The following is a 27,428-nucleotide window of genomic DNA, read 5'->3' as shown; positions in this document are numbered from 1 at the left end:
CGATAACACTAAAATAAATATTTCACATTAAAAGAAATATGTGATGTTCATCAAGCGAATATTTCCGGAATACTTAATTATTAAAACGTCATTTTTTCCTGTATTTTTTTTCTTTTGCCATGACGTAACATCTCTGGAAGCGTCCTTACCGTTTCGGAGATCATTGTTTTTCTCCTCTCAGCCAATCAGGAGCCTCTAAAAGGAAAGAAGTGAGATGGACACACGTGATTGGCTGGGGCTCCTGAAGGTGTAAGGTGGTGTTCTGGAAAAGTGACTTCGGAAGTGACCGAAAGCTGTCAAACATTTTGCTAGTGAATTGCTGTGGGTGAACTCTAGGAGATATCGGGCTTCTTTTGTGTTCCCTGGAGGTATGTAAGTGTTATGATTTGAGAGAGGTTGAGGGTTTTCTTAGGTTTTGTGGATTTTTTTTTTCATTGGTATGGTATCCAAGTCTTATCTTGAGGTCTGAAAGTGCCGATGGTTTGCCCTTAAAGTTAACCTTGAAACTATGAAAGTGCTTAGGGTTTGTCCTTAGAGGTAACTGTGAAACTATGGATGACCATTCACAAGTAAGCTTTTTTTTTTTTTTTTTTTTTTTTTTTTTTGGGGGGGGGGTTATATTAACTAAAAATGCGGCTATAAAAATTTCAGTGGAGTAGCATAAAGATATCAGCATAAGACTTGAAATATCAATGTCCATGACAGTTCAGTAAATTACCCAGGGAATTGTAAAGATGCGTGTGCATTCACGTGATCAGTTAAGCTAGTGTTCTTAAACCGGAGGATGAAGATAACAGGTAAGGCAAATTTGGCCCATAATATGATCAAAACAGGTAGTTAATGTACTCCCAGTAACAAGAATGGTGTTTAATGTTTATAAAAGTGTATAGATAACATGCATTGGTGTGGTGGCTCGAATTGACCACGATAATGGCAGCTCGAAAATGATTGCCGTTCGAAATTAAGACTGAGAACACTAATGGATTTGTCAAATCTTTACTGCATTTTTGAAAACTTGTGATGAAATGAGTTTTAGTATTGACCTAAACTTATGAGCAATTATCCTTGCCGTAGGAGCTGACCAAACCTACAACCTGACTGCCTTAGAATATAAAGACAGGGAATACCAAATACATATGCATATTTAGTTTAATTAGTGGTAATAAATTTTTGTAGCCAATATTCGTATCCATAACCGAGTTGCTGGAATTGCACGGACTATTTAACGATTTTACATAAACTTTGCATTTCTTTAAGGTACTTGAGCTTCAGTAATGTTTCTTAGTTCTAGGTAAAATGGTTGTATTAATGGCTATTAAATCACTAGAACGTTTCGTCCCATACGTAATCCAAAGTCTAAATATCATTGAATCTGCACCACAAAATTGAATTAACGTAATCAACCGCTTTCGAGTACGTCACTGATTCTCCTCTTGGTATGAATCCCAAAATTGTGCAGACTAGTTCAGTCGAGAACACACAATTGTGCTACTCTTAACGGCCATTTTTTCTTAAATGATTGCTAATAGGTTTCTTGGCCTATGCATTGTACAACTTTGCATTTGTATTTGGTTGTAAATTGTGTAATCGTTTACAAAGTAAAAAGCTGCTCGAAATTTGTTTTAGAATGTTGAGTTTGTCTTTTTGTAAATTGTGTAATGGTTGTATAAGTAAAAAGCGCTTTTCAAAATTAAATTTAGAAGTTAAAATAACGAAAATCCAATCAAAATTGGCTGAATATCTTAGAACATTTACGAGTGCGTTATCAAACTTTAATATGGTTAAATTAAAAGTTAATCTAACAGAGTAGAGATTTAGGTGTAAAATGTGCATCATTTTCAACAGTGCAAAGTGTCTACCTGTGCCAAGTCGGTTTTAATTTGCATGGGTTACTTACCATGTATGGTTGACGCTAAAATAAGCTCTAGTAATCTATTGGACCAATAGAGAGCTTTAGGTGTAGTGTATTATTTTACATAGCAAAGTGTATTATGCATCACACGGATGTTTGTCGCTGAAAAAAAGTCCTGGTATTCTACTGGACCAGCGTGGAACTTTAGGTGTAATTTGTATAATTTTGTATAGCAAAAAAAGTGTTTTGTGCAAAACATTGTTGGCGTTTTAATTTGCATTGGTTACCGAGCATGGATGATTCTCTTGAAATAAGCTCTGGTATTCTAGCGGGCAAGTGTAGATTTTTAGGTGTAGAGTATAATTTTGCATAGCAAAAAAGTGTATTATGCAAAGACATCTAGTTTCAATTAGCAAGAGTTATATAGCAAGGACGATTGTTGCTGAAATAAGCCCAGGTAATCTACTGTACCAGTGTAAAGCTTTAAGTGTAATGTCATTTTGCATATAAAAAAAAAAGTGTATTGTGCAAAGACGCCTACTTTCAATTAGCATGAGTTGCTTAGCATAGATGATTGTTGCTGAAATAAACCCTGGTAATCTACTGTACCAGTGTAAAGCTTCAGGTGTAATGTGTCATTTTGCATAGCAAGAATGTGTATTGTGCGAAGACACCTTGGTTTAATTAGCATGGATGATTGTTGCTGAAATAGGCCCTGGTAACCTATCGTGCCAGTGAAGCAATTAGGATACTCTTAAAGTACCTCGGCAACTGCTAATGTCTTGATTTCGTGTTGCTTGCAGCTTCTCCTGATTTGGGAGAATGGGGTCTTTTAGAAACACTTGTCGGATATGACTTCTGATAACTTTGTCATATTCCCAGAAACCTTTCCAAAGCATGAAAATTTTCCTTTCAATTTTTGAACAAGTTAAATTTGTTCATTTTAGTTGTCGACAGGAATGGGTCACCTCACTACGGGGATTTTTTTTTTTTTTTTTTTTTTTGGGGGGGGGGGGGGTCTGTAATTTCTTAAGCGAAGAGGCTGATTGTATACTGTAACAGACTTTTCAGTGTCTCCATCGTTGTTTCTGATTAAGCTGGCCTTATGCCAGCACAGGCTTTTACTCATAGAGCAGCCCGTAGATGTATCCATCCAGTTGACTTCATTAGCAAATTTAGTTGGAGACAAAAAATTAGGAATAAGTTCTTTAATTTGCTTCACACTATGTGAGCTACTTAGTTTGGTTAAATCTGTGATATATGAAGATAGTTAGCCGTAACCTTCGTTAATTTAGCGATTTTCAACTTCCTGAATTGTGTGTAGTGCATTGTGAAATCCAGAAAATTGTCAATTATACCGTCTAAAATATAAACCAGTCATTTTGATTCCATTGTAGTCTTGAGATGAAAGAGGGTAAAATGTCTTTGTAAACAGACGTGACGAAAGCCTAATTAAACTGAGCTAATTAAAGTGCTTATTTTTTAAGGTTGAACGAAAATAATTAAGGTATTTTTCAACAAACATTTATCTCCCATTTGTGGGGTTATTTGGATTATTGCATATTAGGTTGACTAGTTTTAATGTACAGTCCAAAGTAGTTATTTTGCAAGGTTGAGTGTTCATTAAATAGGGTGTTTTTCAACAAAATATATATTTTTTTAATTGCTTGGATTATTGCATATCAGGGTTACTAGTTTTAATGAACATGCCAAAAAGGTTAAATTTCCAAGGTTGACATTCAATTAAATAAGGTATTTCTCAAAAATTATCTTTTAGTTTTTTATAGGATTGCGTGGATTATTGCATATCAAGTTTCCTAGTTTTAATGTACATGCCAGGGGTAATTTTGCAAGGCTTGAGCGTAAATTAAATAAGCTATTTTTCAAAATTATCTTTTTTCTAGGGTTGCATCGATTATTGCTTATCAGGTTTACTAGTTTTTACATGTAGGACAAGTAAGTCTTCCCATTTTTAAAAGAATTACTTTATGAAAATCCCGAACTATCCCGTATTTGAAATTCTTGCCTGCTCTTGTCATTACTCGCAGAGAGAATTGTGCCAAACTTGAACAGTAGCTATTTTTGTACCTCTCAAGAATTGCAAAAAAGCAGCAATTTCCATCAAATTGTTTGCCAACACTTCCTATATTTTCATATAGACCATACAAAAAGCAAACCATTTGTTACTTATATATCAGGCCAGCTCAACTGCTTGGAATGTGGGAACACTAGTTATGATCCGGAATGTAGGAAGACTGGGTATGATCCGAATGTTTGACGGTGATGACTCGTTTAAGACTGCCATGGAAATATAATAAGAAATAGAAAATAAACTGAACTTAGATGAAGAGAAGATGGAATGAAAATGAAAGGGAAATATTGCATAACATTTAAATGTTAATCAATGGGGAAATTTAAGTAAAAGCTTATAAAGCAAGACAGTTTTCATTCAGGAGGTGACTGAAAAGACGTTGTACAAGTAAGATGTTCATTGTACTATTTCGGTTTCTGTTAGCTACCAGGATAGTGGAAACATTCTTGAATTTCAACCAACAGTCAAACCACAATCCTCAGTAAAAAAGGCAGTCAATCTTTAAACGAGCTACACATTCTGCAAGGTTTCGTGACAATTTCTCACTCTTATAACCACAATATAGGAATCGTCCTCCACACTTTATACCAGAAACCCTTTCAAAAATTTTAGTGGCCCTCTACTGTACCACTAATCTACGGCAACGCCTCGGGGAAATTAGTTATCAACCGTTCAGTCTGTTTTAGATTTTTTTATATTGCGTTTTTTCTAGCTTCAATTCTCCCCATTTCAGGAAAGCTGCAAACGGGACACTTACTTTTTCCCTGAGTGATGCTACAGATCTCGAAATTGACGTGGAAAATACGTGGTAACAATTTGCTTATGACACGTTTACCGTTAGACGGAGGACAAAGCTTTACAATACAAGCGTCAACATGAAGTCAAACACTTGTCCGATCCTCGCCAGACATGGGTGGTTGTATGATAGTTCATTTTTTTTTTTTTTTTTTTTTTTTTTACGTGTTTCCAATGAAATACTACCAATAATAATACCTTCGAGCATTTTTAGTGCTTCATATTTAAGATAGCTGTACAGATAGCGTTTAAATTTCCAAGTGCAGTGCATGTCGTTAATTTTTGAATGACTTTTAAACTGCTTAATTTTTAGAAAGTTTCATAACACTGGGATGTACCTTTCACGACATAACTTTTAGCTTAATTTTGAGAAAAGGATATATTACCCCTTTCAGAACATATTTGTCAGCTTCGAACACTTATTTTTAAGTAAAAAGCAATGGTACCTAACAATCATATGCATACTGGGTAGCTGGACATTTGGATTATTGTAAATTCCATTAGGTAAGCCCAACAATTCCTTTTAGAGCAAGTGTTTAGGGATATAGCATTTAACATAGGTATAAAGTACCGAATGCACTTCATGAAAATTTATGCCATTTGCAGATATGGACGCATCGGCGACATGATTCATCTAACAGTGTCTGTGTGGAAGTTCATCGATGGCTTTCGAAGTTGTGACCACTAGTTGGTCAGTGAAAGATTCTTCCTACAAACTTTCGAAGTTTTTTTTAATATATTAAAATCCGATTCAATGTGGCTTTGTTTAATTTTGAGTTTATTAACTATATTTGTTCATAGCGTAAGATATATTTTTGTTTGGCACTTTTATTTCATTGATCTCTGGTAACTTGAGCGTTTATGGGCAGTTGAAATTTGAGTTTTTAAGAAAACTGTTGTTAAAAGATAGTTTAAAGAATGCTTTTCCTTGCTTTTACGGTTCTTATTCAAAATATTCAGATAATTTTATTTTTCAGTTGGAACAATATTAAAAAAATTTTAAAATTTTTTTTAAAAAATTGAATTTATAGTTAATACAAAGGTATTCAGAGTCTGTATTAAAGATATTCAGACAATTCTATTTTTGCAGTTTGAACAAAGTATTAAAGATATTCAGACAATTCTATTTTTGCAGTTGGAACAAAGTAAAAAAAAAAAAAAATACTCTTCCTTGAATTCACAGTCCATTAAAAAATTTCAAATTTATTTTTGCAGTTGGAACAAAAAATTTCTAATGTCGGCTTTTCATGTCATTACAGGTGATGGCGTGAAATGAATGATGTTCACATTATGCGACTATGTACTGTATTATTAGGACTTAAGGCGAACCAATGACGAGCAGTGAAAGAGCTTAGGGCTGGAGAAGTAATAGACTATTTATTAACTTGGATCCTATGACTGGAAAAGACATATTCAACAAACGAAGAGCATAGGGTTGGAGAAGGCATAGATTACTAACAGCTGCAGACGAGACTTTGTAATACCCAGGTGGAGTGAAGAGCTCTGAAATAAACTGAAGAATTTACAAGTACAGGAAGTTGGATGAGAAGCTGGATGAGAAGCCGAATACGCAGTGTTAAATAGTTCTGAGCTGATATTAGAGTATCAAGAGTAGTTAGATATATAGAGTGAAGAGGAGAGAGCTGTAGTCAAACAAGACCTTACAAAAGTGCTGAGGAATTGAAGAATTTAGACGAGACGAAAATCATGCCGACGGAATATGTACGGCGTGCAGCTTTAAAATCTACGGAATGAGTTAATATACAGGAGGGCAACCAAGAAAGAAGGGTAAGGCGGAGAAGATGATAAACTAACAGGAAAAGACAACAATCGTATATATTATAAAAGGGTACGTCATAAGCAATTTATTTAATATACAGGAGGGCAACCAAGAAAGAAGGGTAAGGCGGAGATGATGATAAACTAACAGGAAAAGAGAACAATCGTATATATTATAAAAGGGCACGTTATAAGCAATTTATTTATAGTATATTATAAAAGGACACGTCATAAGCAATTTATTTATAGCATGATTTTTATTAAAAAATTCAATTTCATTATTAATAGACTTCAAATATTATTGCAGTTTCTTCTTCGATAAAATGATTACATACACAAATCAGGAAATCTTGGTTCGTTAAACTTTTAATTTTCAACCCTACTGGTAGATTTTACCTGCAGGTCAGTAATAAAATTTACTATAAATAGATAGCAGAATAATTATAAACTTGTTATATACATATTCCATAGTTAAGTGGAACACAACGCTCCTAGGAAAGGTAGGTTTTGATTAGTTTCCGACTACTATTCATCTATTTTTAAACTCCTACTCCATTCATACATCTTTGAGACTATAGTTTTTGTCTACTGTAGTTTATAGAAACTGCTGAAATAAACTTGTCAACTTCCCCTTCCTCTTACTGACTTAGCTTTACTTCTACTTCATCTTTCTCTCTCGGCCAATCGTTAATACTTGACACTTCCCCTTTCACTCCAGCTGACACATTCTCTCGTCGCCCCCTTTCAACTTGGCTAGAAAAAAACCTTCGCATTCCCCCTCTTTCAAAATTTGGCTTTTCTTTATCTCTCTGTGCTCTCAGTACTTGACTCTTCTCCACGTATGTCTTGTTGTAGTCCTTTCTTCGTACCTTTTCTTCGTACCTTTTCTTCCGCCAAACTTGTAAGAGTATAATAGAAAACACTTCAAAATAGAAACATTCTATCAACAGCAATTTAATTTACCACCACCACAACACCAGTTTCAAGCAATTGCAAAAGATGTCAATAATAGTGTACTTTAAAAAATATCCTTAAAGAAAAAGTTTACTCTATACCCCTATACCCTCAGAGAAAATTAGTTGACTAAAAAATAACCTTTGAGAAAAACAGCAGTTACCTTATCCCTCTAGAAAATAGCGCAGTTGTAAAAGATTTAAAAAATTGTCTGCATAAAATGGTCTTCTCAAAAAAGCTTTCAAAACAAATTTTATAAACGGATTTTCATTGTATAAAAATAGTTTCTTCAAAAAAATTTATATTTAAACTTTCTTCTGTTTGAAAGAAACTTTATATTTTAAACATTCTTCTGTTTGAATTAAAGTTTTAATTTTTTCTATTTAAATAAAGTTTAAAACACTTAAGTAAAAAAAATTAAGCAAAGTTTAGATAAAATTATTGAAAGTTAAACACTTGGTGTAAACCTACCATGCTCACATTTCATGAATGTTTGCTGTAGACATTTTCCTTTGATTCCCCCTCTTACGCCGAATATCTTTCCTGAAAAATAAGCATCTTTCAGTAACGAGAATTTCTAAATGTTACTTACAAAGAAATATTTTACGTTGGTTTTGTTTATCAAAATAAGCGTGCGAAACACTTCTTGAATTTATGATTGCATTTGATTGAGTTTTGAAGTTTAAAAGTTTTACTTTACGTGAACCCCTAACAATTTTCATATCAGACACTTTACTATTAAGTTTCAACTTTCCCTGCCCATATCTTGACTGTCTTAATACCTTATATACAACTCTGTTTCTATCTATATACAACTCCTGTAGCTATACAACTCCTGTTTCTATCTATATGCAACTCCTGTAGCTATGCAACTCCTGTAGCTATGCAACTCCTGTAGCTATGCAACTCCTGTAGCTATGCAACTCCTGTAGCTATGCAACTCCTGTTGCTATGCAACTCCTGTTGCTATGCAACTCCTGTTGCTATGCAACTCCTGTTGCTATGCAACTCCTGTGCTATGCCATACTCCTGTAGCTAGCTATGCTAACTCCTGTGCTATGCAAACTCTGTTGCTATGGCAACTCCTGTTGCTATGCAACTCCTGTCTTTGCTATGCAACTCCTGTTGCTAAATTGCAACTCCTTTTGCTATGCAACTCCTGTTTGCTAATGCAACTCCTGTTGCTTATGCAGAACTCCTGTTGCTATCAACTCCTGTAAGCTAGTATCCAACTCCTGTTGCTATGCAAACTACCTGGTTGCTATGCAACTCCTGTAGCTATGCAACTCCTGTAGCTATGCAACTCCTGTAGCTATGCAACTCCTGTAGCTATGCAACTCCTGTTGCTAGCAACTTCCTTTTTGCTATGTGCCAACTCCTGTTGCTATGCAGCTCCGTTGCTCAATGCAATCCTGTTGCCTATGCAACTCGCTGTTGCCTTATAATGCAACTCCTGTAGCTATGCAACTCCTGTTGCTATGCAACTCCTGTTGCTATGCAACTCCTGTTGCTATGCAACTCCTGTTGCTATGCAACTCCTGTTGCTATGCAACTCCTGTTGCTATGCAACTCCTGTTGCTATGCAACTCCTGTTGCTATGCAACTCCTGTTGCTATGCAACTCCTGTTGCTATGCAACTCCTGTTTCGTAAAAAATGTTATATCAACCAATATCTGGTCTGTCATACCAGAGCCCATGAATATGGAAGGAGACCTTAACTACAAAAATCGGAATGACTTGCAGAAAGACTTTAAAAAATAAAAAATGATAAACGCAAATTAACTACACTCCTGCCTAATAAGAGAAACAACGAAATACAGCCCACACTTTGAGTCATACCACGCTGAAAATTCAGTTCAAGACTTGATATAGTCATTGCTAATGCTTTAAGATGCTGCTGTTAACCTGACCAGAAAACTTTACTGATAATTAAGGGCAAAGTCTTAATAGCCACTGCTAATACCATAAAACGCTGGTTTCAACCTGATCTGCCCAGAAAACCTTACTGAGAGTTAAGGACAAAACCTTAATACCAACTTATAATGCTATAAAATGCTGGTTTTAACCTGATCTGGCCAGAAACACCTCAGAATTAAGAACAAAACCTTAATACCAACTTATAATGCTAAATTCTGGTTTTAACTTGATCTGGCCAGACACGTTACTGAGAGTTAAGGACAAAACCTTAATACCAACTTATGCTATAAAGTGCTGGTTTTAACCTGATCTGGCCAGAAACCTCACTGGAAATTAAGGACAGAACCTTAATAGATCACTGCAAATGCAACAAAATGTTGCTATTAACCTGCCAGAAAACCTCAGAATTAAGGATAAAGCCTCAATAGCCACTGTTAACTTAAATGATGCTATTAACCTGATCTGGTCAGAAAAATCATGTCCCTTTCAAAATTCGTCCCAGAAGTTTTTTTTTTTTTTTCCTCCTCCCAGGAAGTCACAATAGTCTTTGGGTGGATGTATGTAATGTATGTTGTTTAGGAAAGCAGCCCAAGACTGGCACTTTTGTAGCCTATGCACAAACACTCTAGTCCTAGCAGTATTCAATAATCTACAGTAGTCCTAGCAGTATTCAATAATCTACAGTAGAGGCATTAGACAAGACCACGAGACACTCCTGGAGGCCACAACATACTGGTTGGGAATTTAGTAAGCATAATAAATGAGCTAAAGGACAGAAGCAAATCAAGGACAAAGGCATGAGGTCTCCCATCCAAGTGGGCAAAAATTTGAAGAAGACTAGAAAATTTTGGTTTGATATACCCCCATAGAACTTAATTGGCAATGTCTCATGAATATAGGAAACTCTTATAAAACCTAGATAGCTTCCATAAATTAACTAATGTCTAGATAAATAGAATACGGGGTACAGGTCAAAGACCTAACGCTGAGATCTATGAGGTCATTCAGCACTGTAACGGAAATTGACAGTAAAAAGGTTCCAAAGCTGTAACAGGATGAAAAACCATCGCAGTTGGACCATGAAACAATTGTTAGAAGTGGATGTTAAGATAGAATAAAGAGAATATGAGCAGAGTTACAGTAAAAGGAATGAATGTAGTTGCAGCTAGGGACCGAAGGGGTACTGCAAAGATCCGTAAATAATGCCTAAAGTGCATTGCATGAGGTACACTGATGGCACTAATCCCCTAAGGGGGAAACATCTAGGAGCAGTAGAACACTTAAACTTTACAAATATGAGAAATCTAAACACCGATTCATATTCTGCCATGATCCTTGGCAACGAACCAGTGACTGCTATTTGGAAAACTTTTAATTCCTCACCTACAAATTAACAGTAGAACACCAGGACACATGGAAGAAGTCACGTACTTTCAAGAAATGTTAACAATTCTTCACTTTACCAACATTATCCCTTTTTCTGGTCTTTCTGTCATGTGCCTTTTAACTGTGAACTTAAACCTGAAAGATATTATTGTATGAGAACTTTAATTTCTTCTAATATTTCTATTTTTTTATCATATCATAATTCATAGGAATTGTGTAATGAAAGCTTTTAATTGTAAAGTCTACAATCTACGACGTTACATCAAGCAAAATCGATCATAAATTGAATGTGCTCCAATTTACTAATATTGATTTTTTTTTATTTAAAAGCATAATTTATACGTATTGTTTCATATATGCTTTCAACATTGAACTCTTACAATCTAAAATGTGTTATATCATGCTGAATCGATCATTATAGAATTGTTCCAGTTTACACAAATATATTTTACCAAGGATTAAAATCCAGCCAAAAAATTCTCAAATACTGAAGAATTGGAGATTATGAATACTGTACCACAATTAATAGAGAGAAAACAGCGAAGATAACAGATGACCCAATACTTCACCATAATCAGTAGCATCCACTTTTATGGGCTTTGTGTCAAGTCTGCCTTGGAGACAACTTGTCAACCTGGAGAGGGAGAAGCAGTCTTAATTCACAAGTTCATTTTTTACAATTAAATTAAATAAGGATTTTTAACTCGGGGAAAACTGATTTCACACTTTTCACACGTCTATGCCTTATTCGCATGCTAATTTGCATATAACCAGTAAACATTAATCAAATGTATTGCAACGTTGCCCTGATACTTCCAGCAATTAAAAGTAGTCATAAGTCATGTTAAATAATGGAATCCAAGAGTTTAGCTAAATTCTGATAACTAAAGTTACTATTATAGTATATTCTCTTCAAATATCTCATTGCATTAAGCAAGTACACCAGGTTTAAATAAGATCTTCCAAGACCTAGACATAAGGTAAACGAAGTATTAACTAGAAGCAAGTTGGGTGGTTTAAGATGGGGAATAAACCCACCATCAGGTAGGACACGAAATACTAGTCACAATACTTTATGTGATAATAATTTTAATACTCAGAAAATTTATGATTCCCGGTCGGCTAGGATATTGTATGCCAAGTTAGATTAGGGATCCAATTTGGTAACCATTGCCACAAACTGGTCATGGTTTAGGAATTAAACAAATAATAAAATATGTACTTATAACTAGTCCAGATAGTCAGTTTCACTAGTACAAGCTCTTAAGAAATCAAGTTGCCTTTAGCATAGTCCATTTCAAATTCAGTGCCAATTCCCAAACCAAGTTGCATTTAACATACTTCATTATTTCATACCTAGTCCCAATTCCACAATCTCATTGCAATTACAGTCCTAGGAGATGCCCAAGTGACGTTACTTCTATGATGAAGTTAATTTCCGCCACCGAATTAACTGTAGCCAATGGTCCAATGAATATTGTAGCATTTTTGCTAAGAGTAAGACAGAGGAGCAAGTAATAAGGAACCAGCAACTTCTAAACAGACCGGAAAAATTAATGTCAGGAGCGCCCTCCCACACTCCTCAAATTGCAAGAGAGTGATTTTTCAAGTTGGTACCGTGCAGCTATTATAACCATCAGATTTTCACAATATTACCAACATCAAAAAATGGACTTACTTTTCCATAAAACGATAAAAACAGGAGACAACAGAAATCCACCAAACGTTTAACGTGAAACCAACAGTACAGCCTCTCTATACACACTGAACACCTTCACCAGCCTCCAGCCAATCAGGGACCACCGTGTCACTCCATCTCCAAGGAGGAGGAGAAAACAGCTCCTGATTGGTTGGTGAAAACAAGGAGTATTATGAAGACGTGCGTTCCAAAAGACGTTGTATCATAGCGAGTGACACACCGCCATCTGTTGGAGAAATAATAAGTTGCAAACAAGACACAAGAAAGCATTCATGCTGAAATAACTATCTGCTCATTTGATTGAAACATGAAATCCTTTTGATATCTATGTTTGCTTTATTCGCGGAATGGAAAAGGAAATAACTTTCCTTTCTCACTAAAGATTTACGCAGCTAAAAACTCCGTTTTATCGAAAACGAATATTCTGTTACATTTAACCGACGATTAAAATCTCCCATTCTCCCTTCCTCGAGATCGAGGGTTCGTCTTTCTCTGATGTTACATGTTTTCAACACAAAAGGCAAATATTCTTTTATTATACGTAACCGTCTCATTATTTTTTGTACCTAAATAAAACAAGATGTTGGAAGGACTTATATGGAAATTGTATTAACACAGGAAATTTCCTCATAATATCAAAAGTATATATCCAAAAACGTTCCTGGGCTCGAAGGCTTTAGTTTATATACAGGGTGAAATGAGGGCAATAGGACATTGCATTCTATTGCAATCTCTTTTTAAAATAAGGAACTGAGTTTCCTGAAAAATGTTCCCAAAAGCCAAAAACTGTTACTTTGTACGTTTGATTGCAATTGTAACCCAAAGTTAAGTATATTGAACATTTCTATTTGTCGAAGTATTGTCTTAAGAAGCCATGAACAAACTTGTCAATAGATGGCGTTGTCGGAAGGTGTCAGTAACTTTCAGTTTTGTATCCTTGGGTGGTTGGTGTTCTTAATATCATCAGGGGTATAGAGTGAATCTGTAAAATCCTGACAGATAACTACCAAAGTAACCCTCCACTGACCGACTTGTAAGCTTCTATTGTGTTTTGTTAACATTTCATTTGTTTAGTCTGTAGTCTGTTATTATATAAGTACATAAATTTAAGTTAACGATAGGGGTTCTGATGCAGTATTAATGTATTTTCAGAATCCCTCTCTCTTGTCTAATTACTGTAAGGATAATGGTCCCCTACATCTCACTTGTACCGTATTGCCTTACTGATGTCTGCTCCAATGCAGCGTGTCACTTATCGTCTATTTTCTTTAATGCTGTGATCCTTGTTTAGTTCATATTTAATTTGACATATCTTTTATATATTGATGTAAGGGTATATTTGTTGAAATATAATTGTTAAATTTTATTTTGTATTGTAATTGACATCCGCTAATTGACATCCGATTGAACCTATGTAAATGCCCATCAAGAGCCAAGGTAAATTATTAAGATCTCATTAGACTAAAATCTTGACAAGTGGCGCAGTGAGTAGGATGTCTTTAGATTAATTCTGTTAATTTTGTTTTTCATGTAGTCATAAAATCGAACCCTTATACGACGACATATTTAGGAAACCCTGTAACGGTAAGGTGTGACGGCTGCTTGAGTGTAAGACTTTGAATCATACTTAAGGTAAGGTAACTTTTACATTTTCACTCTTATTACAAGGATGGAAATTGGTAATTAAGAGGTGACTTCGTTATGGTCATTGTTGGTGTTAGTGGTTGTTCGAAAGTTTTTGTAAGGACAGATTTCTTCGTTGACTCTGTAGTTGGTTGTGTAAGGAACGGGCGTGTTTTCATGCAGGAATGGGACAACAACGTTGTTTTTCTACGATACTCTCTTAAACTTGGTCAAAGGATCTTGAAACTTGTTAGGAGTTCGTTGTATGTTAATGCTCCGGTGTTTTAGTCTGATGTTGAATATGACCCTTTTTAAAAAATATTGGTCTTTTTTATGAATTTTAATTTTCTCTTAAATGTTTTAGGTTTCTTGTTTGGTTTTTATGAATGAATGATTTGTATGTTAGATCGGTTGTGTGTATGTTTGTTTGTACGACAGTGACTTTTATTCTTAAAGATATATATGCGCTGAATGGCCCCTCGGCTCCGGCGCTTGGCTATGTGCCAAAAATTTTATAATCTAATCTAATCTAATCTTGAATATGCCCCGTGAGATTTCCTTTTATGTTAATATAATTAGATAGTACTGTGATAGTATAGAAATTAAAGTGGCAGTGATGGTCCTAGTATCCAGACTAGTCACAGTTGATCGTAAATTTTGATCTATAGTGAAGTTACTTGTGATTAAGCTTAATATTAATATTGTTGTATTCTGAGTAGTAAATAAACTCTAGGCTAATAAGTGTAATTTTGAATTTATTTAGAGTAACTGTAAAAAATTTACATCATTGGCTATGGATATTAATGTCTTTTGATAAGGCTATTCAGCTAGGTTTAACTGGTGAGGAAGCTACATTATTTGTTAAGGAATAGTTAAAAGTTATTCTGGATAGGGAAGATAGGTTAGCTGAAAGAGGATAGGAGAAGAAGACTAATTGGCTGAGAAGAAGGAAAGGGATGAAAGAAAGGAAGAGAGATAACATGAAATAGAGCTAGTGAAGATTAAAGCCAATACCGTTGGTTCTGCAGAAGAAACTAAGTTTTTTAAGTCGCTACCTAAAATTCCCTCTTTTAATGAGGATGTAGACGAGATAGATACCTACGTACAAAGGTTTGAAAAACTTGCAGTGTTTTATAATTGGGACAAGGATGATGATCCTGTTATTAGGCACCCTATTGCGTGGCAGAGCCTTGAAAGCATAATGCAATCTCTCCTGATATTGCTAACAATTATGAAGAGTTGAAACTTGCACTGTTAAAGAATTTTTATGTTAATCCTAATGCATATAAAAAAAAAATTAGGGAAAGTACTTTAGAAAGTGGCGAGAGTTACATTTGTCGAATGAGTCTGTATTTTGATAGGTGGCTAGAGTTATCAAAAGTATCTGAAACTTTTGAAGGAGTTTGTGATTTTATGGTGATGGATCAGGTACTAGGAAATAGTTCCAAGGAGTTGCGGGAATTTCTTTTGGAAAAAGTTTGTAGACGCCTACGAAATGGCAATGTCAGCTGATCGTTATATGATTGCTCACGGTGTTACTAAATCTAAAAAGACAAAATCTAGGACATTTGTTGAGAAAGTTAGATACCAAAAGCATAGGAGATACACCTAATGTTAAGTTTCATAGGAGATACACCTAATGTTAAGTTTCATATTAAACCAAATTGCCCAGATAATCCAAGAAATTTTTATAAAGATAAAGGTACAAAACACACTGAAGTTCCTAAAATTAGTGTTGCTTTAGCTAGGGAAGAGAAACATTTGGATTGTTTAACTGGTTTTAGTGGCAAGGTCTTTGGTGTCCCTGCTGAAATTGTATTGGATACAGGCTGTAATACAGTTTTAGTTAGACTTGCTTCTAAAACATTACAAACTAGGGAAGACTACTAAAGTTTATAATTTTCTTGGCATTCCTATCTATTACGACGTATTAAGTGAAACACTAAATCTAAATTCTTCTCTGGAAAAGTCAATGCGGTAGTAGCACCAATGAAGTGTGAAGAAGTGTTGATTGGTTTAATTCCAGGTTTAAAAGAAAATGTCAGAAGGCCTTGATATGATAAAAGGTGATTCAGGAATGAGACCTCATAATGTCGTTAATGTTACAACTAGAGTGCAACAGTTGAAATTAGCTAAACCTGTTTTACCTTTAGTGTCCCCTATATGTCAATAAATAGTTTAGAATTTGCTATTGCTCAACGTTCATGCCAGTCTTTAGAAAAGATAAGAAAGTGTGTAGAACCAAAGGAAGAAGTATCTTGCAGGAATAGAGTCGTAAGATATATAGAAATAAAGGTTTTGATATTAGTTTGTGCTAAAAGTAAAAACCCGGAAGATTTAGAAAGGAAACTGTTGTTGGTTCCTTTGAAGTATCGTGAGGCTATCATGAAACTTGGCCATGAATCTTTAATGTCCGGTCATTTTTCATAAAGAAAAACTATGGTTACGATAGTATGGCTAGGATATTTCATAAGTTTTTTTGGCCAAATGCTGGGGCAGATATTTCCAGGTTTTGTCGCTAATGTCGTTCTTACCAGAAAACTGGTCCAAAAGTTAAAAGGGTACCTATGTCTAAGATGCCAGTTATTGGTGAACCCTTTTCACGGATAGCCATTGATATTGTTGGTCCTATTAGTCACGTCTCCAGTCGTGGTCACAGATATATTTTAACAATAAATGATTTAGCAACCAGTTATCCTGAGGCTATACCATTACGCAATATTGATACCATTACCATTGCTGAAAGTCTAGTTGAAGTTTTCTGTAGAGTAAGGATTCCACGAGAATTTTTGAGTGACCGAGGTAACCAATTTAAATCTGATATAATGTCTGAAGTTCATATACTACTTTCCATTAAAGCTTTGGACACTAGTCCTTACCATGCTGCTTGCAACGTAACTGTAGAGAGATTAAGTAGTGTCCTAAAGAGGATGCTTAAGAAAGTTTGTATGGAAAACCCGTCGGAATGGGATAGATATGTACCAGTAGTGTTATTTGCGTATCGTGAAATACCTAATGATAGTTTAAAATTTAGCCCATTTGAACTTCTGTATGGACGCTCTGTGAGAGGTCCCATGACAATTTTGCATGAATTAATTACTAATGACATGGTTGAGGACAATGTTAAAATAACTTATCAGTATATCATAGACCTTACTGCTATTCTTGCCATTTCCTGCAATTTAGCTCTATCTAATGCAGAAGTTCAGTTAGATATAAGGAGTACTTTGATAGGAAAGCTAAACCCAGGAAATTGAATAAGGGAGATGAAGTTCTTGTTATGCTTCCGACAAATTCTAATAAATTTCTGATGCAATCGAAAGGTCCTTATGTTATTGATGATTGCCACAACAATGGAGTAGACTATTTTGTGAGAGAAGGGAAACCTACTAAGTTATATCATACTAATGATAAAACGTTATTATAGGAGAAATGAGGTTACAATTTTTCAGGAAATTGTTGCTAGAGGTTCTTGTGATAGATTGTTTTGTAGAGTGGCGAGTAATGTCAGTGATGTTCCAGAAGACTATTGTGGCATAGGAAATATTGACTTCTGTGAAAAGAAACCTAGCACTGTACATAAAAACCCAAATATTAATGATTTGCAGATATGAGTTACATTGTTTGTTACAAATCTTTAATGATTTAATCTGTGACCAACCAGGTGTTACTAAAACCCTTTAACACTGTATAGTTATAAGTTCAGACATTCCATTCCAGTGTAAGAACTACCCAATAACTATCAACTTGGTAGAATCCTTCAATGAGGAAGTTGATAAAATGATTGATTTGGATGTGATTGAACCTTCTAAATCTCCTTATTGTTCACCAGTAGTGCTTGTTAGGAAAGTTGATAAGACTCCTGGCGCTTATGCATAGATTTCAGAGAACTAAACTCCATAACTCTATTTGATGCTGAACCAATGCCAAGTATAACAATCTTTGCATGAATTTTCTGGTAAGTTTTTCTTTTCTGAACTAATTTATGTGAGGGTTACTGGCAAGTCCCAATGGCTTTAGATTCAAAGAAATATACTGCTTTTGGTACAAAGTATGGTTTAATGCAGTTCAAGAGAATGCCTTTTGGTTTAAAAACCGCCTGTCAACTTCTGTGTGACTAATGCGCAAAGTCCTTTCAGGTTTATCTAATACTAGTTATTTGATAAGTTATTCATTCTTGTAACTTTGTTGATCACCAAAAACATATTAAAACTGTTATGTTAAGGTTAAGGTAACAAGGATTAACCGTAGTCCAAGTAAATGCTTCTTTGCTTTTGAAAACTTAAAGTATTTGGGATTTTCAATAGGTAGAAATGTATTGAGTCCTTTAGATAATAGGATTAAAGATATAACAGACATGCCTTTGCCATCAACCAAAAAGCAACAGATATCCTTTATGGGAACTGTGGGATTTTACAATAGGTTTATCCCTGGTTTTTCTACTGTTTCTGCTCCTATGACAAATCTACTAAAAAAGAGAAGCAAGAATATTTTAAAATGGTCAAATGAACAAATTAAGTGTTTCAAAGAGCTTTAACTATGTATTTCTGATCACCCAATTTTAATGTTGCCTGATGTTAATAAGACTTTCTTTTTAAGGACTGATGCTTCAAATGATGGAATGGGTGCTGTTGTTACAGGAAGCTGTTGGTATCCTGAAATCAGTCTGTTACGGTAGTAAGAAATTTTCTGTAACTGAAAAATCCATAGAAAAGTGTGTTTTGCCATAGTTTGGGCAATACAAAGATTCAAGGAGTACCTGTATGGAAAGATTATTCTTCAAACAGACCATTTACCTGAAGGATAAGAATGACAGGTTACTGAGATGGGCATTGAGTTTAAAACTTTTCTTTTCATGCACAGTATATAAAAGGATCAGAAAATATTGGGGCTGATATGTTGTAGATTATTTTAGTTTGTATTTAAAGTTTGTTCTTTCTTGGCATGGGGTATTGTCGAAGTATTGTCTTAAGAAGCCTTGAACAAATTTGTCAATAAATGGTGGTGTCGGAAGTTGTCAGTAACTTTCAGTTTTGTATCTTTGGGTGGTTGGTGTTCTTATCATCAGGGGTATAGAGTGAATGTGTAAAATCCTGACAGATAACGACCAAAGCAGCCCTCCACTGACAGACTTGTAAGCCTCTATTGTGGTTTGTTTAAATTTCATTTTAGTCTTTAGTCTGTTATTTCATTTTAGTCTTTAGTCTGTTATTATATAATTATATAAATTTAAGTTAATGATGCAGTATTAATGTATTTACAGAATCCCTCTCTTGTCTAATTACTGTAAGGATAATGGTCCCCTACATCTCGCTTGTACCGTATTGCCTTGCTGATGGCTCCAATGCAGCGTGTCGCTTATCGTCTATTTTCTTTGATGCTGTGATCCTAGTTTAGTTCATGTTTACTTTTGACATACTTTGTATATATTGATATAAGGGTATATTTATTGAAATATAATTAAATTTTATTTTGTATTCTAATTGACATCATATTGAACCTATCTAAATGGCCCATCAAGAGCCAAGGGTTAATTATCAAGATCTCGGAAGACTAAAATCTTGACACTATTGCTAAATTTTCTACACATAAACGTTGGATTTCATCTGGTTATACGAAAATCTTATTGGCTGTGCAATAAACAAATAAATAGGAGGGATGTATGAGTTTTAGGGCAAAACCCCATCCACTGGGGCCAAAGAAGCCATTCATCGCCGTAATGGAAAGTAAATAAATTACATTATAAATGAGTTATTAAGTGTATGAAGAAAATGTATCCTATATAAATTACCATGAGAAATGAATGAATTAATGAAGAAATGAATGAAGAAAATGCTTGATAAATAAGTATATATATCTATTAAATGTTAATGTTTATAGACTTTAAAAAGGAGATGAGACCAGAAATATCTGCTTCATCTCCCAAAATATCTCTGTGATTTACCTCTTAGATATCTCTCTGGTTAAAATATCTGGGGCAAGCAACCAGAATTTGCTCCATTGTTATCATCTCGCCACCGCAAGCGCACTCTGGGAGGCTGCCCCCTTCTAAAATAAACTGATGGGTCAAATAAGTGTGCCCAATCCTCGGTCTGCTTAAAACTATTTCTGTTTGTCTATCAGACTGGAAAGACTAGGGCCACGACAATATATTTCTAATATTTCTGTACTTTCTATTATTGGCAAGATGTGGAGAAGTCCATCTTCCTTGCCATTTGCTTAAAATATAAGACCTAAAAGGACCTTTTAGATCTGTATGAGGCACTTTACTAAAGGCTGTTTCTGATGAGACACTAGCAGCTTTCGCTTCCCTATCTGCCATCTCGTTCCGCAAATCCCCACATGTGAAGGGGCCCAACAGAAAGACAGATTTACGCAAATAATACAAATGGAGGAGAGATTCCTGAACTTTAACTAACGGATAGAAGCTATTGAATTTTTTTTATAGCTTCTAAAGTGCTTTTGGAATAGAGTAAATGACAAAATTAGTGTCGCTATTTTGAAAATCTCTATCCAGGGCAGCGACTATGGCTGTTAATTCTGCTGTGAATATGGATGCAAAGTCAGGTAGTTTAGCTGTATATGCTGTATCACAAAGGACAACTGCACAGCCAGCACCACTATCAGACACTGATCCATCCGTATATATTTTTGTCACATTAGTATGGACAGTTTCGTGCTCAAAGAATTTTTCCCCTAATCTCTTCCTCTGGACAGTCTATTTTTTATTTTTTTTTTTTTTTTTTTTGCGCACTGATGCTTGTGGAATAATCCATGGAGGATGCACAGGATGTTTTACTTCCATGACTTTCTGGGATTTAAAATGATTACCAGTAACATCTTCATTTAGTCTAACTTGGAATGGTCTAGAGGCTCTTATACCAGAAAAGACCCATGAGTCTGTTTCTCTCAGCACCTGGAAGGAGGGATTTTTGGGAGCACTTTTAATTCTAGCAATGTACCTTAATCCTAGTTCTTGTCTTCTCAGATCAAAGGGAAGTTGGTTAGTATAAACATATATGCTTTCAACAGGCAAAGTTCTAAAAGCCCCTGAGCATATTCTCGGCCCCATATTGTGTACAATGTCCAGTTCCTTCAGCCTAGTTTTACAAGCTGAGGAATAAATCTGACAGCCATAGTCTAGCTTGGATCTACACAACGAGTCCTATAGTCTCGGCAGGGATTTTTTTATCAGCTCCCCAACGAAACCCAGAAACAACCTTTAAATTATTCAGAGATTGTTTAACCTTAATCTTTAAGGCATTTATGTGGCTGGCCCATGTCAATTTCTGGTCAATGGTCATTCCCAAAAATTTCACTTCATTTTCATAAGGAATGATAGATCCTTTTAAACTGTGTGGGAACCTCTTCCACACACTGGCACCTAGTAAATCTTGCAGAAAGTGTTTTAGAGGAGGAGAATTTAAAACTATTCTAATCAGCCCACTTTGTAATAGCATTAACAGGCCTTTGCAGATGTTTATATACTGACGAGGCATCATATCCTGTGCAGTATATTGCAAGGTAATCAACAAAAAGCGAGCATTTAACAGGTGATATTTGTTGGACTATACTGTTTATTGCCACTGAAAAAATGTTACACTTTAAACGTTTCATTGTGAAACACCCTCTTCCTGCACAAAAGGTTGGGAGTGTGTGTTGCCTACTCTAACCTTAAAAAATCTGTTAAAAAGGAAAATACAAATTTAATCATTTTTCCATTTATGCCCATCTTGTGTAATTGTTTTATGATGCCAATTCTCCAAGTAGTGTCATATGCTTTCTCAAAGTCGATTTGATTGGTCAGCCTCAGCAAGGGATCAAGGGTGGAACGATTTTTCCTGAAACCAAATTGAAATGGGGACATTAGTCTTTTGGTTTCCAGGTGCCAAACTAATCTGGTGTTTATCATTTTTTCCATCAGCTTACACACACAGCTGGTAAGAGCTATTGGTCTATAGCTGGTGGCCTGGGAAGCATCTTTATTAGGCTTTTTTTATGGGAACAATTATGGATATTTTCCAGTCCTTGGGTAAAATTCCAGTTTCCAATATTTTGTTTATAATCTAGAGTAGATACTTTTTGGCATCCTCTGGGAGGTGTTTAAGCATTTCATTTAAAATTGAATCGCCCCCTGGAGCTGTTGATTCAGTTGAAGAGAGTGCCTCCTGGAATTCTTTTAAGGAAAATTTTTGATTGTATGGTTCAGATTTTCTAGATTCAAATTTCAGGCTCATTTCGGCATTCCGAATTCTTTGAAATTCTAGAGAATAATTTTTAGGGCTGAAAACTTGAGAAAAGTGTTTTCCCAGCTCATTGGCAACTTCAGTGGGCTCTGTGATCAGTGTTCTTGACTTTTATTGAGGGTAATGGTGACGCAACAAATTTTCCACTTAGTTTCCTGATTTTGCGCCACACCACTCTCAATGGAGTTCTGGAATTGATTCCATTGATATAGTAAAGCCAACTTTCTCTTTTGGCTTTCCTATAAAAGCGCCGCTGCTTGGCTAACGCACGATTATTGATTAATTTAAACTGGGGGGAGCCACTAGTTTTGTATCGTCGGTAGCACTTCCTAGTGAATTTCCTCAGAATACCACGTCTTATTCCACCAGGGAACTGCAGGTCTACGAGGTTTACCTTTTGTCTTGGGAATTGAGCCCTCAGCACTCGTCAGAGTGGATTCAATGAAGTAGTCATAGGCATCCAAGTGAGAATGAAATGACTCAAACTCCCTATCTAGATTGACTCCTTTACTGAACTTGTCCCAGTCAGCATCCTTTACCTTCCACTTAGGTAATGTTTCAGATGGAGCATTTACAACATATTTCAGATGGATCGGGTAATGATCACTTCCATTCAAATCTTCATTAACAGACCAGTTGAAGTCAATGTGGATATTTGTTGAAGAAATACTAAGGTCCAGTGCAGAGAGATGATTATTATGAATGCTGTGGAAGGTCATTGACCCATTATTATATAGGGCGACATGATTCGTGTCAATAAGGTCCTCGATTATTTTCCCTTTGCTGTCTAAACACTGACTACAACAAAGGGGGTTGTGGGCATTAAAATCTCCTAATAAGAGAAAAGAAGTGGGAAGTTGGTTAATCAAGGACTAAATATCTCCAATGTTAAAAGAAAGGTCTGGTGGGAGGTATAATGAAAAAACTGTTATCCTTTCGTCTAATATGACTGAGACAACAGCTTGTAGAGCTGTATTTAATTGTACTGTGGAGTGCTGCAGAGATTTATTAACAATAATTGCAGCACCTCCATGGGCACGATCACCAATTGGGGGAAAAGAGTTAAAAATAGCATAATCAAGTCCAGGATTATAAGTAGAGTTACCTAACATAGTCTCCTGCAGCATACAATCCCTGGATTGAAAAAATTCATGCATTAAAACTTTAAAAGTCTTCTGTCTGGGCTCTGAGACCCTTACAGTTCCACTGAAGGATATCGAACTTGAATGTTAAGGTGGTAATGTACTACTTCCCACTCTTTGGAGGGGAAGTACTGATCCTAGGGTGGAGAGGAAAATTCTTCTTAAGAGATTGTTTTCTTGATCCCTTTTCATCTTTATCAGAGATCAGGGTTCTTGGCTGACAAACAGATTTCTGAATTCGAGGCTGATGCTCAGGATTTTTACTGTGATTCTGGGCATCACTACTGCTATTAGTCTTGGGGCGGCAAGACTGATGAGAACTCGCATGTTTTTGAACTGGATCTGCTTTTTGGAACTATCTTCCTTAGCGGAGAGATCTCTTCCAGAACACTGTATCCATTTGAAGTTTTTATGATAAAACTTTCATTATTCAAGGACGTGTTTCTTATACGCTTCCTGGTGGGCGCAGCTTTAGTTTTATCATGTTTCTTAGTGACTGTGATAATTGATGGATCCGAGCTAGATCTCTCTAGTTTGTACCACTCCTTTGATTGCTTCTTGGTGATATTATTATTTGTGGACGTTTACAAACTTTGCTTAGGGACTGAATTTGCAACCGTTACATTTGTATCAGCTTGAGAGGATAAATTGTCCATGCTTTTGGAAGAACAATTTTTAGTATTGGGCTTCAAAGCACTTGCTGACATAAGTTTCCGATTATTATTTCCAGTGCAAGGAGAAACAGGTTTCGGATGCTTACTGTTAGATTCTATTACGGATGGCCTCTCATTGCTAGAACTCTTCATCAACTTTACTACAGAAGCATAGGTAGAGTTGGCACTCTTGTTAGCCCCCATTACCACACGCTTTGCTGCACTGATGTTCATTATCAGCCACTGCCAACACATCTTGCTCAAACCTGTATCTGAGGCAAGTCCTAGTGCTTGGAGAGTGATCACCCTTGCACTAGAAACAATAACAGGCTGCTTCACACTTGTCCAAATTGTCATGCTCAGCAGAGCACGCAGAACATCTCTTATTGTTTCCACACTAGTCTTGAATGTGGCCATATTCGAAACATTTGCGACATTTAGGGTTTCTTTTATATTTTTTGACTTGATCCTCTCATGGCCAACATTGATGGTATCAGGCAAGTAATTGGAGGAGAAAGTTAAAAGCATAGCTGCATCCAATCCCAATTTTGTACATGAGATACACAAGGAGGGCACCTTAGGAGAATCTCCTCCTCATTGAAAACATGCAAATCTCTGGAATAAATTACCCCTTTAAGCGTGTTCAAGAATCTGTGCGATGTAATAGCCTCAATATTTCCACTTTTTTGGGGGTTTAAACTTTGATAGTAAAATAGCTTGCGTCTCATTGCCTGCTTTTATGAGTATGTTCTTTCCATATCGTTTCAGATTACCGATAGGAATAGAACCCACTTTGTTCTCAATACATTCAGCAGCTTTAATGAAATTTTCCCCTTCCCTCCTTATAACTGGCAACATGTCATATAGGGGGAGGAAGCGTCCTGGTATTTGTTGCTGGTCCACATTCTTCGTTCTTAGGAACAAAATCGAATGGCTCATCGTTCAAATTCCTCAGTGAAAACACCTTGGTGCTTAAAGCAGAGTCATTTAGAATGTGGCCATTTATTTCAGTTGTGCCTCACTAGCATCTTGGGGAGAGGAAAATCTAATGTATGCAGAAAAAAGACTGCTTGTCTTTTTGGCTAGAAGCATGTAATTCTCTCCACCTTACCAAACTGTTTTGCGACACCAATGCAAGCGCTCGTAGGTCCAAACGAAAGGCTTGCATTTAGTGGCAATAAGCACTCTATTATTCATGTCAAATTCACCAGTTTTAATAGCACCCTGGTGTCTTGGTGCATGGTTCTGTGTGATAGCCAGCTCATATCCATGTCCATGCCTGAAGTTGTCGCCAGTGCCGTTAAGTCGTCAGATCCAGGGGAGGGCAAACATTGGTCGATATCCATAAATTCAAATATAGTTGTAGACTGCTTGGTTATATCAAGAAGGTATCGTGGGTCAGTCAGGTATTCAAATTCTCCACCAATGGCACAAGTGAGAGTCGACTCCCAATGGTCCACCTCATACCCTACCTTTACGGGATAGCACCAATACGCTTGCAGTGGCCCAGGTATAACCCTATCTGCCTGCTGGGAGTTCTGCCCCCACTAATGAGGACTGCCTCCCAACTCCAAACGCATTGGTGGGCTTCTGGACAAAAGCCAGGAGTCCCATCCCACACACCAGCCCGCCCTGGATTCCGATGGGCTGATGTTTGGAGATGGTTCTGCCCTCAAGGTAGCAATGGGAGGGTCCTATCACTACCTCTTGGGTCCAAACTATATCAGGTGGCGACTCAACCACCACAACTCCCACAATTAGCTTCGAATGCAAACCCCTTCCAAAACACAATCCCTTCTTAGATTCACCTAAGCAGTAAAATTTAACAAGAGTGGAAAATTCCACATTATTAATCTGAAATGCTAGTAAAAAATATTACGTGAAGGAGAAGGATGTAGTAAGAATGAAAAAAATTGCAGAAAGAAGGAAAAGTTCTGACTAATTTAGTTGGATCAGCAGCTGGGCCCCAAGAACCAGTGAGAAAGCAACCCTACCAGGCATCAGGGCCCAGCTGCTGGTCTCTAAGCCCCCTACCCACGCCAAGGGTTCGGCATCTAGGGGGATATCAATAAAAATATAAATAAAAAGTAAAATAAAAAAGATAAAATTTTATAGAGGCTCTGAAATTTTGGCCAAATTTGTCCTAACTCATGGGCAAGGGCAGGTTATAAAGTCTACAATTTTGGTGATTTGACCTAAGCAGACTACAGAGTTATAAGTGAGGACAAAACTAGGATGTTACTTCATCACAGTTCCAAAACCCAGTAACATTTTCAGTAACCAATTCATCCAAAATAACATCCTTACAGCAATAGAATAACTATTGAATCGCGGGTCTTTCATTAGCAATGACAATTTCAGAAATAAGGAAAGCATTCTTCGTTTTTTTTATAGAATGCCAGAGACGTGTCATAATCACCAAGCTAAAAAAAAGCGAAAGAAAAAAAATTACGAGTATAAAAAGATCTTGCGTGAGACCTGGTGTGCTCTCAAGAAATCTTTTTTAATATTAAAAAAAGTCGTAGCTCTTCTTTCCCTGAAAGAGCCTTTTCATCTAAGATTCCTTAATGAAATGGATGTATTTCTAAGCAAGGCCTTTTGGGATTCCTCCCCCTTTGCAATTTCCCTAATGAAATTAAGACGACTCGGATGGCGCTAATCTGAAAGTGTTGCAACTGAGGAGGAGTCTTTCGTATTGCGAGGAATGTTACCAGTGCAAAGATTATATTTATGAATATAGATATGGGTAGGAGAATAGATATCAGAAAGAGATATCATATGAATATGCAGTTTTTACTTTTATTCTGGTCTATCTTTATCTGTTCCTCAAAAGTGGCTGAGCGATCAGACGAAATACTTTCCCAAAGCAAAAGGAATTCTACATTGACTTTTAATATATCAATGATAAATACTGTATATCACAAATAATGTTCTAAGTGTCTACACTCATTTCCTTTTTTTTTTTTTTTTTTTTTTTTTTTTTTTTTTTTTTTTTTTGCATTATTTATAAATAAAATTTCTAATAAATGATGCTTCAGAGTGTAGTGAAAAGGCTTAGAAGTCAATGCAAGTTTCAATTCGACGTTTTTCATGAAACTTGTCTAACTAAAATCATACTTTACAGCAAGTCAGTGATGAGGATGCCTTTTACTGTAGTTGGAAGGGAACAAATTATATATGAGCTCTTCCATGCTGTATTTAGAAGCAGAACTACAGCATGTAATCATCATATTCGAAGAGAATTAGAACATGCAATCATCATAAAATTAAGACAAAGAACTCGGCTCATC

The 27,428-nt window shown here is 35.9% G+C and overlaps 2 long non-coding RNA genes across 2 annotated transcripts; one reads left to right on the top strand and one right to left on the bottom strand.

Moving 5' to 3' along the window:
- Nucleotides 1–230: 230 nt before the first annotated feature.
- Nucleotides 231–6,613, top strand: LOC135207508 (uncharacterized). Its single transcript, XR_010312981.1, has 3 exons — nt 231–368; nt 5,346–5,430; nt 5,999–6,613. It is a non-coding gene; the product is annotated as an uncharacterized LOC135207508 (long non-coding RNA).
- Nucleotides 6,614–6,756: 143 nt separating this feature from the next.
- LOC135207507 (uncharacterized) lies at nt 6,757–12,610 on the bottom strand. Its single transcript, XR_010312980.1, has 5 exons — nt 12,454–12,610; nt 11,293–11,409; nt 10,773–10,910; nt 7,944–8,015; nt 6,757–7,416 (listed from the first exon to the last, which is right to left on the bottom strand). It is a non-coding gene; the product is annotated as an uncharacterized LOC135207507 (long non-coding RNA).
- Between the last annotated feature and the right edge of the window lie 14,818 nt (nt 12,611–27,428).

Source organism: Macrobrachium nipponense, chromosome 32 (genome assembly GCF_015104395.2).
Source record: "Macrobrachium nipponense isolate FS-2020 chromosome 32, ASM1510439v2, whole genome shotgun sequence".
Lineage (NCBI taxonomy): Eukaryota > Metazoa > Arthropoda > Malacostraca > Decapoda > Palaemonidae > Macrobrachium > Macrobrachium nipponense.
The sequence above is the reverse complement of the archived record's forward strand: the minus strand, read 5'-3'. Positions and strand labels throughout refer to the sequence as shown.